General features: G+C 34.4%; 1 protein-coding gene across 3 annotated transcripts in view; it reads left to right on the top strand.

Moving 5' to 3' along the window:
* Positions 1–15,466, top strand: part of LOC150108490 (uncharacterized) — a 385,253-nt gene that overhangs the window by 47,709 nt on the left and 322,078 nt on the right. The window lies entirely within an intron of this gene.

Raw genomic sequence — 15,466 nt, 5'->3', positions numbered from 1 at the left:
GGGGAGATATGATTGAGACTTACAAATTTCTGAAAGGGTCATACAGGATTTCAATTGATGAAATTTTTCAATTTATGGTGGGTGGGGAAAGGACGTCAGGACATCCTTGGAAGCTGAGAATGAAGGCCGCTAAGAAGGGGATGAGGGCTAGATTTTTCTCTTAGAGGGTGGTGCGTGATGAATGGATTGCCATTGGATGTTGTGAATGCAAGCAGTGTGAATGAATTCAAGAATAAGTATGATAGCTGTACGTGTGTAGTATGCGGCCTCCCTCGATGAGTCTGACTCCCTGAAGATATCTCTTAATAATAAAACAATACGTAACTATAGTAATATTCATAAAAAATAGTATTTGATGGAGATATATTCCGCATTTAATACAGCAGTATGAGATACAAAATAATAATAATAATATTGAATCTACTATAAGAAGCAGAACCACTATTCTACACAGAGTGTTTTGAGTTATAGTTAATAATAAGAAAACTCCTTCAAATACTGCACAATCCTGTCTAGAGTATGTATAGGATGATAAGATCAGCTTTGGATTACCATTGTGCACTCTGGTAATCCTCTACAAGTCGAGGAAACAAAATTACTTTTCCTTCAAAAACAGATGAAGGGAAGAAAATATATTTCCAGATCTAAATGAAATGATCTGATTATTGACAGTTGCTAACTCGTATGGTGCTAACTCCACATCAAAATGATCTTATATGCACAAGTTTTAGATATCTCGTATGACAGCTTGCCTGTAGCCATAACCTATAATGCTATTATCCCCTTAGGTGGTGGCTGCCAGTAAATGTATCCCCCCCCCCCATTGTTGTTTGTACTTTGGTCTTTTGTCACTTATGTTATTTGTTTTTGCCTGTGATAAATAGTTTTTGCATATGTGTGCAGTAGAAAGATACTTTTTTCTTTTTGTAAAATTTTATTTTCAGTTAGCAATTCATGCAATTTCACGATGTTTACAGTTGTGAGCATTCGCGACTTCAGAATTGCAAAGTAATTATCGTTATTTTACTTAACTCTTTTGCATTAAAATTAAAAAAATGGATTTAATCATAGAAGATCATAGAATCTCAAATAGAATGAGTTAAGGAATGGAAGATGCTTTTTTTTTTTATTTTATACTCAACTTTAGTAACTTGGTTGAAATAGATGAAGTAAAGGTCCACTTTGGAATTTGCCCACACACGACATTTATTTGCTGTAGGCTCTTCTGCCTTGCGTGTGTGGGAGTGGACAGCATGTATGTGCGCGTACGCGCGCGCGCACACACACACACACTGTTGTCTTGGAATTATTTAATCTACAGTTTGCTACCTTTTTTTTTTTTAAATTCAAAATTGCTCTGTATGCGTTCGAGACATCTTTGATAGGAAACTTAATATAGAAGTATATAGGTTTTAGAGGAAAAAGAACATTACATAATTTCATGGAAATCTCTTGGTGTTATATATATATATATATATATATATATATATATAATTCATATATATATATATATATGAATTATTATTAATATACAATATATATATATAGTAATCCATCCGTACAAGTGGCGATCTCAGAAGGAAATTTTAAGAGAACTTATTCGAATCTATTAATTCGAACTGCCATTTAAAAATGAAACCACTTCTTAGTCTGATTTAACTTGAATTTATTATCTACATGTTATTCCTAGGTCATGCATCAACCGAAATCGATTCTTTAAAACGCGTCAAAATTGCAGTTTAAATTGATTACAAATCTTAAACTCCAACCGAAAGTTTCCGACATTTTTAGCACAGTATATACAGTTAGAAAGTACAATGGCAAGTGCTGACTTTGAACTAGCCTAGTTGAAAATAGGCCAGGGCGTAGTAATCGAGTATTGTTGGAATGTGCTCGTTGAGATATCAAGTTTCAGAGTACGGTACAAGAAACTTGTGATGTATTAACTTGTACCCTTTAACAAGTAAATGTTCCATCTGTGCTTGTCAGTTTGTATTTTTAAATATCACGTTAAAATTGTTTTTAAATCTTTCGTAAGGAGAATATAATGGTTGGATAAATGCAATTTTGATGATAAAAATAGGGATATTAAAATAGGGATAAATTTCCATATATATTCTGCTTTTAATATATACTTTGTAATATCAAACTGAATTGTATACATATTTATGCTTTTTGGTTTTCCGCATTAACAGATACTTGCAGTTATCCGATAGCTCTTCGATCCGTTCAGATTAGTTAATCACGACTTCCCTGTATCACTTTGAATTAATTGTTTCTGTCGACGCGTTAGTGATCAGTTTGTCTTGATCTGCGCACACAGTTAGTCCAAAGGGCATGTTTATTATTACTACTATTTCGTGACACCTTTAAGGAGTCCAAGGACTCATCGAGGGAGGGTATCCATTCCACAATTCTCCTTCTCCACCACTCAATTCACCAACAACTACTACCGATTATCTACACCAACGCCATCTACTGCCTACTATCACTAGTATTTTTTGTCTGTAAATTGCGTGTGTTCTGAACGCCGATTTGTCTGTATGCGGGACGAAAAACCTGAGTTTCCGAGAGATAAAACCTGCTACCTCCGTATGAGATCGACTAACTTTAATTGAAAAGCAACCATATAAAGATTCCTCCTGTCACGACAAGAATCGAACTTGGCCTTTGCCATCGAATGTCGCAACATATCGCTGTTCTTCTAATTGCGCTACGGAGGCGCTTAAAAAATAATAAAAAAGAAACGTTAACTTCACCATTATTGTTATTATCTGAGAGTCAAGGACTCATCGAGGGAGGCTTTAAATCACCCAAACTAGCTGTCATACCTAGGGCCAGCTCTACCGACGGTGCAAGACGTGCATTTGCACGAGGCGACAAGTTTTTTTGGGGCGGCACAAAATTGGCATAAACTATACGAAAAATGAAGGGGGGGGGGGAAGAGGAGGCAAAATATGCTACTGCACGGGGCGACAAAATTCTTAGGGGGTGGCCTGTTCATACCTTCCCTTAAATTCATAAATACATCCACTCGAGTTTCACTAGAAAATAATTGTGCAAATGCTGCTAACATATTCCGCTGATGATTGGTCTATTTTAAACAAATTTGCTGAGATTCCATAATTTTAGTTTAAATTCAGTTAACTGTTTCTTTCACAGTAATCTTAATAAAAGATACAAATACTATAAAACTCAAATCACCATAATCAACATTGGTATAATTAGGTCTAGCAAAGCGATCATTTCGGATAGTATAAATAAGTGTCTGCGCTTCGCAACCATATGCCTGGGAAAGGAGTGTCCTGGGTTCGATTCCCGACGCTAACGTGAGAAGCTTAAAGATCTTTCTGAGGCATAGCTAAGTTAGCCGGTCTTGGGCGTAGACAGCAGGGTTTTTCTCTCCATTTTATCTGGGTTTTTTCCTTCCGTAAGCAGGTAAACCGGCCCCGTGAACACACGCAGCTACATCCATATACCGGGAGGCATAGGGCTAGTCACCTTATCCTCAGGACGAGTACGACTTAGACGGGCTTAAGATAGCTCTGTAACAGGCCAGTAGGCCTAACACGTAGAAGGGAGAAGAAAAACAAGTACGAAAATTCACCAAGCCTATTTAAAATTACTCACAATTCAGGATAATACCTGTGAAATTCATATGTAGCAATTTTTAATACATCAGCACCGATTAAACCATTATTATGACCCAAAATATCACAGCTAAACATTCGCCACATTCTTCAACCGCCACATCCGGGAATTCAATTTATGCAAGACAAAATGTAACCTTATCGGTACACAATAAATAACGGAAAAAACTCACGTAGAAAGATTATTTATTAGTATAATTTTCGCCTGTGTGTCACAGGCATCCTCAGTACATTAAGCTCAAAATTAAACACTAACTGACAATTCCAAAAAGCGCTAAGTAGCTGGTGTAAGATAACTAAAAAGGTCAATAACTTTCCAAAAAAAAAAAAAAAAAAATTAACATAATAAAAAGTTAGGAAAGATTAGCTGATTTGTAAAGTACTATCTCTCATAAAGGGGACAACAGACGTAAGCCGTCGGATCTGTTTAAGTTAGGAGAATGAAGTAGAGTTTCACATGTTTCTTTATAAAGGTGTTCCATGAGAAACTGACTTTTGTGAAGAACTCTTGTCTTTCTCCAATGAACTCTGTGTCTAGTGAAGATGGCATGTTCAGAAAGTCCAGACTTTTCAGGTTTAAAGTATTCAATATAAGATTGGTGTTCTTCTAGCCGAATAGAGGCAGATCTTCCCGTTTGTCCGAAATAAGATAATCCACAAGAGCACGGAATCTGGTAGACACCTGGATGATTAAGATGTGGAAGCTTGTCCTTAGGAGAAGTGAGAAAGGTGGAGATTTTTCTAAACGGTCGAAAGGCAACAAAAATATTCAGTGGTTTTAAAACTTTTGCTATACGTTCACTGATGCCTTGTACATAAGGGATAGTAATGCGCGTTATTTCCTCTGTGTTTGAAGAGGAAGACATATTAAAACTACTCAAAGTTCTTTCAATGAAGCAATTCTTATAACCATTAGATAGAAAGGAAGAAGTTATGTATTGTAGTTCTTTCTAGTTCGATATGTCTACTCACGATTTACCTCTTTTAAAACTTAAAATGTAACCTGTTACGTTCGAATATCTGGGCAAACACATCTTGGTTTCATTTTGTATTAAAATAAGATTATTGTACTTCTCTTTATATTAAGATTCGTTCGTACTTAGAGCTTTACCTACTTCAAAAAAAATCTGTTGGCAATATCCGAAAAAATGGCTGATTTCAAGTATGCCATAATACATAAACAATTTGAAAGGGGAAGATGCTCAAATCATTTATTTGAATTAGTATCAAAATAAAAGTAATGTAACCCTCTTAATGTGGCCACGATCGCTTCCAAGTAAAACTCTTACATTTTCTTAAATGTAAAAGAAAAGAATCTGAATAAAACCTGTTTTGCACCTTCCTTCACTTATTCAGATTAAAGAAAGAAATATTTCACGCCAGGACATTTTCCTGTTATTGTAAAAAGTAACGATTATTAGATGACTGTGCGGTTTTGAGCGATAGTTTCCTGTTCACGTTCCGTGTCTTCGCCATAGTTTTCCTTTTGTCGATATATCGTGTTCACCATCTCTCTTCGTTTGTGAGTACTTTTTGTTCGTGAAGTGGTTTGCCTTCACTTAACTCTCTACGAAATATTTATCGGTAACATGAGATTTCTCATTGACATTTTGATTTTTACAACTCCAGTCCTCGCCCTCTGAATAGTTAAATTTCAAACATACGTTTCTTTTTGCCAGGTAAGCGAAATAACAATTCACATCTAACACTTAGTGTTCATATTTTCATACTAAGTGCGTTTTAGTATCTTGTAATAGCTATGCAAAATTAATTTCAAGTAAATTTGAATGACGGTATCGATTTTTTTTTTTTTTTTTGCAAACAGACTAAGTTATATTTTCTTTTATGTTAAGATTGTTTCTTAATTAGAACATTCTGCAGATAATTAATTCGAAGTTTTTTAATTGAAGACTTTTACTTCAATTAAATGTTTCATGTTTCAGCTTCTACCATCAGGCTTGAAGATTGGAGACCGACTGTCAACTTGTCTTCAAAAAGGCCTAAAGAAGCTCTGCCTACTCCCTTTGTGGAATAAAAAGTCAGAGAATTTGTTTTTTTATTTATTTCTATTTTGGCCTCCCTGTCAGTTTTACGACTGAGGCAAGTACCCTACTCGTCTCTCCGTCCGGTTCTGGTCGTATGCCATGTGTTAACTGCTATTAAGATGTAATGGTCAATGGTCCACATCATTAAGCAAAGTTCATTAAACCTGACTTTCAAATAGCAGATATTATGATTAGTTCTTTATGCACATGACATCGTCTTATATAAATCTGCTACGAGTGTTCAGTTCTTAGACGAATTAATTGCTGTGACAAATTTGGTATGAAAATCACCTTTGTGAAAAAAAGGTAGAAAAACAGAACACATAAATTGCATTCTTAGGTTTCGTTTCAGCTGTTTAGGCAGACTTTTAGTGAATATAACAGATTAGACATGGAAATAGATAACAGAATAAGTAGGACTGATATGGAAATCTAGCAGAATAAATTTATGTGGAAGAGAAATCATCCAAAACCCTGAAGTTAGCGATAAGCAAGTAGTGTTCAATTTTAACTTATGTATATTATGCTTAGAAGAAGACCGAGATATAGGTGAGTTAGTATTAGATTGCTTTAGTAGAGTGGAATAATAAGAGTTGATCAATTCAGAAACCTGACAAGTAATGAACTAATTTGGAAGAAAGTTGTTGATTGGAAACTACTTGCGAAATATTAATTGTTGTAATGTCGCACTCCTTGCGGATATACATCAGAAAACGATGGTGATGCTGTTGTAAGGTCAGAATAGAGAAGTAGCCATTTCATCCTGTCTACTTAGCAAGTCTCATACATATGTGTAAAACAGTTGTAGAGTTTGGTTCAAAACAGCTAAACGCAATCCATTTCATTCCAGTACGATAACGCAAAAGATTTCAAATTCTACAGGTTTTCTAGCTTACAGTTTGTCATTCTCTCTCTCGCTCGCTCGCCGGTGACGTATAGTAAAGTATTGCTCTGTCGGACCCGTTAACCTACACTGAATGACGTGTTAAAGCTTCTGGCGCAGTAAACGTTTTTTCTCGCTAACGTGTTACTTTAAATGTTAATTATATTGCATGTTGGATACCAGACGTAGTTTATCTGTTTCCCCTCCTTATTCAGAAATACTGATTAGTTTTCGTGTGTTATTGACCTTAGTCGTTCAGAAACTCTTAGGATATGTGTCACGACCGTCATAATATTGTCAAGGGCGTTTGCCGAACACCGAAAGTCACTGTGTGATTGACCCTCATTTCAACATTTTATTGTTCAAATGATTAAGCAGAAATTGGTATTGAAGATTTAGTAGGATGGAAATAAATCTGTTTTGGTTAGGATGGACGAAACTTTCGCTTTTGTCGTTCATCGGATTAAGCAGAAAGCGAAATAAATATGTTTCGAAGGACCATCATCATGCTTAAAGTACTAGAAGCTTTCAACCCGTCGTGAGCGGCAGTGGCATAAAACATTAAAAATCGAAGGATTGGCAGGGGAATCCTTAAACTTCACAACTTACTCGGAAGTGGGAGAGGTGCATCTTTTAGGCGAACATTAGTATGGAATATGGTCGCAAAGCTTTCACTAGCATCATAGATGGAATTACTTTTTCTTATTGCATGTTGCATTAAACCATCGGTTCCCAACCGGTGGTACGTGCTGGGCCGTTCAGAGGTACACGAAAAACAAGTAAACTGTTTTATATTAAGATAGGCACTGAACAAAAGTGTCAATATTTAAAAACAGCTATTTTAAAAAGAAGGGGTACAATTTATAGAAATGGGTTTAAAAGGGGTACGCAAGCGGAAAAAGGTTGGGAACCATTCATTAAACCGCAACGAATCTGAACCGATTATCAGAGTAACGACTGGTGCTATCAAACGATTTCTCGGAAACAAACTATATATATATATATATATATATATATAATGGCATGAATTAAATAATATAGAGGGTGACATTCATCATTATCTTTTACTTTCAGGATATTCTTTGACATGGTGTTCTAGAGGCAGTGGGAAATACACCCGCGCATGCACACACGGTAGTACTGTTTATTGTTTTGCAGCACTATCTGCAACGTAAGGTGTTGCAACCGGAGACGCTTTTTTTTGGATACTCCACCCATTGTGGTGATTGTGCACGAAACCATATGGCATAACTGTGAAGCGACTTTCTGAACCTAATCTAAAATAAATGCTGTGGCAAGTTTGATATGAAAACCAGCAATTAAGAGCCTAAAAATGCGAAAATATGTAGGAAACTTAAAACGAGTAATACATAGTCTATATTTTAAGTTATACGTCAGTCAGAATTGAAGCAAATACAGGAAGATAGTTGAATATAAAATCAGATGTGAGATAAGGATGCACATTATCGTCACTGTTATCCTTGGATATATTCAACTCAGCTGTTTACTTTATGCAGGTGATGTACTGGGTTTATTTAAACGGGTCTGTAAGATTCTGTAACCAAACTGAATAACTGCCGTAATAAATTTGGTATGAAAATCAGCAACGAAAAGGCGGACTGTAAGGCATTGATAAGCAAGGCATTGAAAACATCAACTGCATCCTAAATGATGGATTATAGAATACGTAAAATATGTGAGGTAATTGCATATCAGGAATTTGATGAAAATAGCTGTGTAGACCCACTATTTAGTGAAGGTGTGAAATTAAATATGCTTGTAGACAAGAGAATTAGCAAAAACTGGTTTGGTAAGGAGTCAACAGAATAAATTTTGTGAAATAAGAGATAAATTAGTTGAAACACTAAACTAGCAGTACACAAAGACAACAGCGTTCAAATCAGGCTTAACTTATATCAGATTTGGATTAGAAGTAAAACAGATGATCAGAGACTGGGAATCACAAGTGCTCTGAGAAAAATTAGGAAAGTTAACTAATGGCATCTGCGGCTTAATCATACTAAAATGAAAATATTAGGAAGAACTTGACGTTTTTAGCGAGAAATGTATGAGCAGAGCTAAATCTCAGGCGGTAATGTCACTCAAACAGAATGGGAGAGGAAAGGTTACTAAAACAGGTGTTTGATGGCTGGAAAAATATCCAGAGGAAGACCAAGATCTAGCTGGATTGAGGCAGTAAGATATGTCTTAAAAGATCGAAATATAAGTTCTGACAGTATTGGATTCCTGACCGATAATCTAATTTGGAGGAAAAAAGTGTCGATATTAAGTTAGTAGTCATGAAAACTTTTCCTGTACATCCTTTTAGGTTGCATATCAGGAATTTGATGAAGAGAATTATGAGTAATTTGTGAAATACTATATAAACAGTGTTTCAAGACTGAAACACTTCTTATATAGTGTTGCCCATTTTTATTTTACTCTTTCAGAGTAAAATAAAAATGGACAACATTTTCTGTTCGTATTTGCTTGGGCGAAGTCTTTAGCATTAAGAAAAGTATTTTAACATTTCCATCTTATTCGTGATACCAAGAAAGTTAATTAAGAAAACCCTGTATTCCTTGTTTTCATTTCCCATTTGGAGTTCATTTACTGTAGAATTTTACTGCGTGTTGGATTCGTGGAAAATTTATTACTTTTGAAAGTACATACCGATGTGACATTTAACATTTCGTATATACATCCGACCTAGCTTGATCAGTTACTCAACACAAGAAAAAAACATTAATGCGAGATGGTGCAAGTAATTCAGTAAAGCAGTGTTACTACATAAAATCACCCGTGTTATGTGAAAATAATGCCAGAGAATTAAAAACATTCCGCTCTAAGCGTTGGAAACTACAAAAGTGGTGGCTATCGCCTCAAAAATTCGCCGAATGCAAAGCACAAAGATTAACAGTGGAAGTGTCAACGGGAACCCATCCAAGTATAGTTCCTATTGTAAGCTTGTGCTGGGGGCGAAAATTGTAGTGGCGCCATCCTTGAAGAACTATTGAACACAAACGGTACTGACTAAGTGCTCAAGTAAGAACACAAATTGTTTTTGACGGTTTTAAAATCGCTAAATATCAATTTAATTGGATCTTCATTTTGGCTTCGTTTATAAAAACATTTCGCAATTATTTCTTTAAAATAAATCTAGCACTTATTTACAGCTTATATAGTAATACCAATATATTGATTGATTGCGAAAACTAGTTTTGCTAATTCTCTTGTCTACAAGCATATTTAATTTCCCACCTTCACTAAATAGTAGGTCTACACAGCTCACATATTTTTTATATACAGTATTTTTTTTTCCGGATTACATTATTTAACTGTAGGGAAAAAATATTGTCTGTTACTGTTACGTAATAGTCACTTGTTGCCTTTAGTTTTTTTGATATGTCGAGCATCTCTATGCCTAAACCAAAGTTTTTATTACTTGTGATTAACGTAAGATTATCCTGCAAGAAACTAAGATTTTCTGCTCACCTGTTAAGTAGTTTCAACAGTTTTTTCGCCGTATGAAATGAAATTTTTATAATGCAAAATCATGAAGTATTTGATGATTTTGCATTATTTTGTAAATATTTATTATGTGTAATTTAGTACATGTAATTGTTAATCATTAAAACTTGAAGTATAATTTAATGATGGGCCGGTTTGGGCTGCTGGTTAATTTATTAGGTACAGAAAGATGGTAGCCTTGGTTAAAAGTAACGACATAGTGAGCGGAATGTGTGTGTGTGTGTGTGTGTGTGTGTGTGTGTGTGTGTGTGTGTGTGTGTGTGTGTGCGTGCGCGCGTGTGTGCAACAAGTGCAGTTGTTGTTCCTGAAGCACTGTTTTGGTAGACGCTTCTTGTTCATTTCTGAAAGTCATTCTTCTGTGTGTGGAGTAAGCATTAATGATGAAAGGTTGTCAGCCGTTTAATAACACATTCGAAATCTTCAACACGAATGTTGTACATCTAATACATGAGCTCTGTTGATATCCGAAACGTCTCTTTCCCCACACGTGAATTTCCGATCGAAAATCTAGTTTTGGTTATATTTTTTGACTGATATTTTATGGTCTCCTTTGAGGTTAAAGAGATGTGATCCGCCTCCTCTTTTCAAACATCGTTATGCTGAAATTAGGACGTTGCCTTGTGTTGACAGATGTCAATTACTTTATTCTGTTCAGTTTTCCGTTGTACATATAAACGATAACGCGGTATCATTTTCTGTTGCCCAGGGCATGGGGACAAAACACCACCTTTTCTTCAGGCATATTGTAGTCTATATCACGTACGAGTATTTCATAGGAAAGGAGCCTGGCGTTTTGGTGTCATGCATGAATATCACAGTGGGAAGCTGAGTGTTATCACTAGTGAAATATGTAGTCTGCGAACACTGATTAGGTTAGCGATGCCTGTTCTTCGAATCACGTGTCATTCAGATGGAAGCATGCTTCGTGCGTCAATCTAGCGTCACCGCTAAGTGCCTCCCTTCATTTCAGTGTTCGTTTGTGTTATGAACATGGAAGCCGGTGAAGGGATATTCCCATTCATGGAGACACTAACACCTGCTACGTTGTATAATGACACCTGTTGCTGATTGGTATCATCATATACCGTTAGACTCTAACGTCGTTTTGTGTGTGTATTGTGGATTACTAGAACTCATGGTAGGAAAATCATTTTCGAATTCTTCCTAACGATGGGATCCGACACGTTATTTAGGGAAATTATTAAAAGATTTACGGTAAGTAAAATAATAATGTAGATTTGAATTCATAAGTTAAGCTCGATTGAATCTGTTCTTTAATACTAAATCATAATTGTATGGGGTAGTTTGCTTTATGTGGTTCTGTCTTCTAAAATTTTTCATTTGTAATAGCTTCTAGTAGACAGTAATTTCAGCCCTGTCTGTGGTTGGGCTGAAATTACCATGTGTGTGAACAAAATATGGATATGTTGAATTATTTTTAAACTATCTGCGTAAATAAAGGTATAAAGTAATATTGCATTGGGAATAATTAACTTTTTCATTCTAATACTGGAGCACGTAATAGATAATTTTTATAGGATATTTCACTCTGCTTTCTTGTATCCTCTTACTAGACTAACTTTTTTTTAGGAGGTGCATTTTCATAATTCCGACACCTCTTATAAGTCTTAACTGGATTACAAGTCTTCATTAAAATATGATTGTTGTCCTCATCCATTTCGAGGTTTTCAGTTTAGAAAAATAAAATAAAATTTGTTTTTCTTTACCTGCTGTATTTTAGGAAACTTCATCATCCTGGGGTTTAGAAAACAGCAACAAAAAAATGTTGGAATTGCAATTTTATTTAAAATATCTTGTGTCCATGTATTATATTAGTGTTTCCGATATTTGTTTGCAAAAGCAACAAGAAGTTTTGTAGATACTTTAGGTTTCATTTGTAATGTGTACTACAAAGCACTTAAAGTTTTGAAAATTGTTAGGAAATTATATTTAATTAATGTAATTAAACAAATGTGAATATGGGTTTAGTAACTTCACTGCTCAAAGGATACAGGCATTTTTATTAGAGCTCAACAGTGTGGAATCAGACTCCATTATAATTAGCCAATTGTAATTAGGTACAGAAATAACTAGTTAAAATCAGACGACTTTTTTTCAGATAATTAAATCTGCTCTTTTTGATTAGCGATATGGCAAAATTATTCTTTAAGTTCAAATGATACCATTCGTATCTTTGTGTGTATGTGTAGCAGTTAGAATGAAATATAGTTTCGTTTTAGCTGTTGCACATGAAACGATTAAGTTTGAATTTAGAGGATGCGAACAGTAATAATATGAAAGTATTGAAATATAAGTCGTTAACTAAAAATAATTAATCTTTTACTCATGAAAAAATATAATAAACTTCTATGGCCTGTCTTAAACAATAAATGAAGGGGAATTTATTTATTTCAAGAGAAAAATAGATTTTTTAAAAATTTCATGTGTGGTTTTCAAATTAATTTGATTTAGCGAAAATGTCAACTTTTCCCAAAACACATGAACGAAGATCTGGCCCACATATTCGTACTGCAGAATTGAAACTTTTTTCATTTTGCACAGAAATAAAGATTGTGTGAAATTCGGTTATTGAAAAGAAATATTGGTAATATATTTTTGATATGTATTAATATTTGAAGTTTATTTTAAAAACATCATCAGATAATATTATGAGGAACTTTTAAACAAACAGTTAAATATTTCTCTGCACATTAAGTTCAAAGAAAAATACTTTCCTAATTTTTCTTTTGTGATCTAGGTTTAACTGATGTGATCTTCATTTAAGAATAAAATTTTTCCTTTCGCCAAGAGCTTTGGCGTTTCATTTCTAATGCCTGTGTCGCTGTCCACGAATTTCTCTTTGATTTTTTAACTCGGTTCTTCTTCCCCTCTCTATTTTAATTAATTTCATAAGTTTACTTATTACTGCTTTTTATTTACATCTCAGGTAAAAACTGATATAAAGTCTTCAATTATGAAATGTATACTGAACATTTCACAGTAGTCATTGTAGTATTGAAGTGATTATCTGACAATCCATTAGCAATAACTCTGTTCTAGTGGCGCACGGAGCTTTCTTCGGACCATTACCATCCTGTTTATAGGAGACTCGCGCACAAATATCCATGCCACTGTTGGATTCGAACTCATTTACTGATTGTGAGTAAGATGTAATCCACTAGGCTAGCTGACGGGTAAGTGGTGATTGGAAGTTTAGAAATTGTAAGAAATCTTTTGAAAGGAGGACACAGCTTCTCTCTCTCGCTCTCTCTCTCTCTTCCTCCCTCCCTCCCTCTCACTGTGTGTGTGAGAGAAGGAGGGAGGGAGGATACTCCCATAGAACTTTAAAGTTCTATGGGAGTATGCCTAATGAGGTTCGAAATACTTTTTCCCTTTATATCTTTTGATAAAAATGTATGAAATTAGAGCGGATTTGCATCGTTTAGTGGAGTTTGTGTTCTTCGTCGAAAGTTGTGTTTATGAAACTGGTTGTTTTATGCGACGTTTAGTTCCGTGGCACAGCTAATGACTAGATAAGTTTTTTTAACATATAAATGACAGAAAGCAGTCCTTTTTCTAGTTTGTTTTGTTTTCTTTTCTCTCAAAATGGCACGATAACAAATGGCATTGTTCCCGCTTATGCCAACGCTAAACTCTCTACCAATCTTTGTTTCAACATTCTTCATTTCAACTTCCTGAATCAACGCTCATTGACTGATAACGGTTAGCGATTATAATGTATTACAATAGCGTATTAACAAATATTTCCGTCTTAAAAATATTGTGTGCCAGCGAGTATGTGTGTCTTAACCTGATAGCTATTTTTCAGATATCGAAACCTACTTAACGCTGATACCCAACGAAAAGCTATTCAGAAAAACAGTACTGTAGTATAACTGGAAACCAGAACGATTAAAATAATTCTGATCTTTTGGTTAATTCTTGTTTGTGCTCCCTTCCTGATTTTTTTTCTTCTGTACTCCCTCCCCCTTCCTTTCGCTATTTGGAAATTACTTTTAGTTTCAGTAATTATTCATTTCTTTGTTTGTTTTTTGAGCCAAAGAAGTGTTACGTATAATTTTTGAATTTTTATTATTTCGGTTTTTTAACAGATATTTTCATCTCTTTTAACAATGTTTCTTTCAGAAAATATCTTGTATCAGCCTTATCTATAAACAGTAAAACTTTATTTGTGATAACGTTAATCGATTTTAATTATTTATTATTATTATTATTATTTTATTTAAAAATAATGTGTTTAAATATTCGCACTGTTTTCTTGTTAGTTTCCTTTTGATTCAAATCACTTCACCGGAAATAACGGTCACCGTCACCTGGTCTTTATTGAATTAACTCCTAACACAGTGTCCTCCGTTAATGCAGCAGCACCTGCTTCTTTTACGGACTATGAAACCAAACGTTGAGTATCACAGCATTTTCATTCGCAACGTTGCTTTGTTAATTTTTATTCTATGAATGCACAAACGGAGGCGTGGAGAATAAATATTTTGCTTGAGAAAAGAATTTTTATGAACGAATTGTGAACTTAAGCCTTTTTTTTCCTCTCTGTTTTTTATTATTTTGTTAAAGTCAAGTTTTTTTTGTTGTGTTGTTGTTGGATGGCTTAAAATGATATTGTATCAGAACCAGCTAATTCATCATCATCATGCGTATCAAGGATTTAGGCCTAGCATGGCCTGTTCGGGCCTTAGAAGTCATCGTTGAATCGTTTAAGAGGACGTCCTGGTTTTCTTTTTCCTAATGGCTTGTACTTTAAGGCTTGTTTTGGTAATCTTTCTGTTTTCATTCTTTGAACGTGTTCCATCCATTTATGTTTATATTTTTTAATTTTTTCTATTACTGGTTCTTGGATTAATTCTTTCATAATTTCTTCGTTTCTTTTGTGATCAAATAAGGTATACTTTGCAGTTTTTCTCATAAACTTCATTTCTGCTGTTATTAATCTTTGTTTGTCTTTTTGTTTTATTGTCCAGATTTCGCTTCCATACATTAAGACTGGTAGGGCTAATGTATTGTATACTTTTAGTCTGGTTTGGTTTAAATATAGAGTTAATTAAACCTGTTATTTTTAAATATTTTGCGATTTTTACGTTTATATCTTTTTCATATGTGATTATACATCCTAGGTAGTTAAATGAATTCAACTGTTCTAAGATCTTGTTATCTATTACTATTTTAGTTCTTGTTGGATGTTGTCCTTTAAAGGCCACAGATTTAAAAAAAATTTTTTTTAAAAATTTTTTTGTTGATATTATCATACCATAATCTTTGGCTATCTCATTTAGATCTAAAATAGCTTTCTGTAAGTTATCTTCAGAATTTGTAATTATTATTTG

This window comes from Typopeltis vanoorti, chromosome 3 (assembly GCF_054136105.1).
Source record: "Typopeltis vanoorti isolate ZY-2024b chromosome 3, IOZ_Tvanoo_1.0, whole genome shotgun sequence".
Classification (NCBI taxonomy): Eukaryota; Metazoa; Arthropoda; class Arachnida; order Uropygi; family Thelyphonidae; genus Typopeltis; species Typopeltis vanoorti.
The sequence above is the reverse complement of the archived record's forward strand: the minus strand, read 5'-3'. Positions and strand labels throughout refer to the sequence as shown.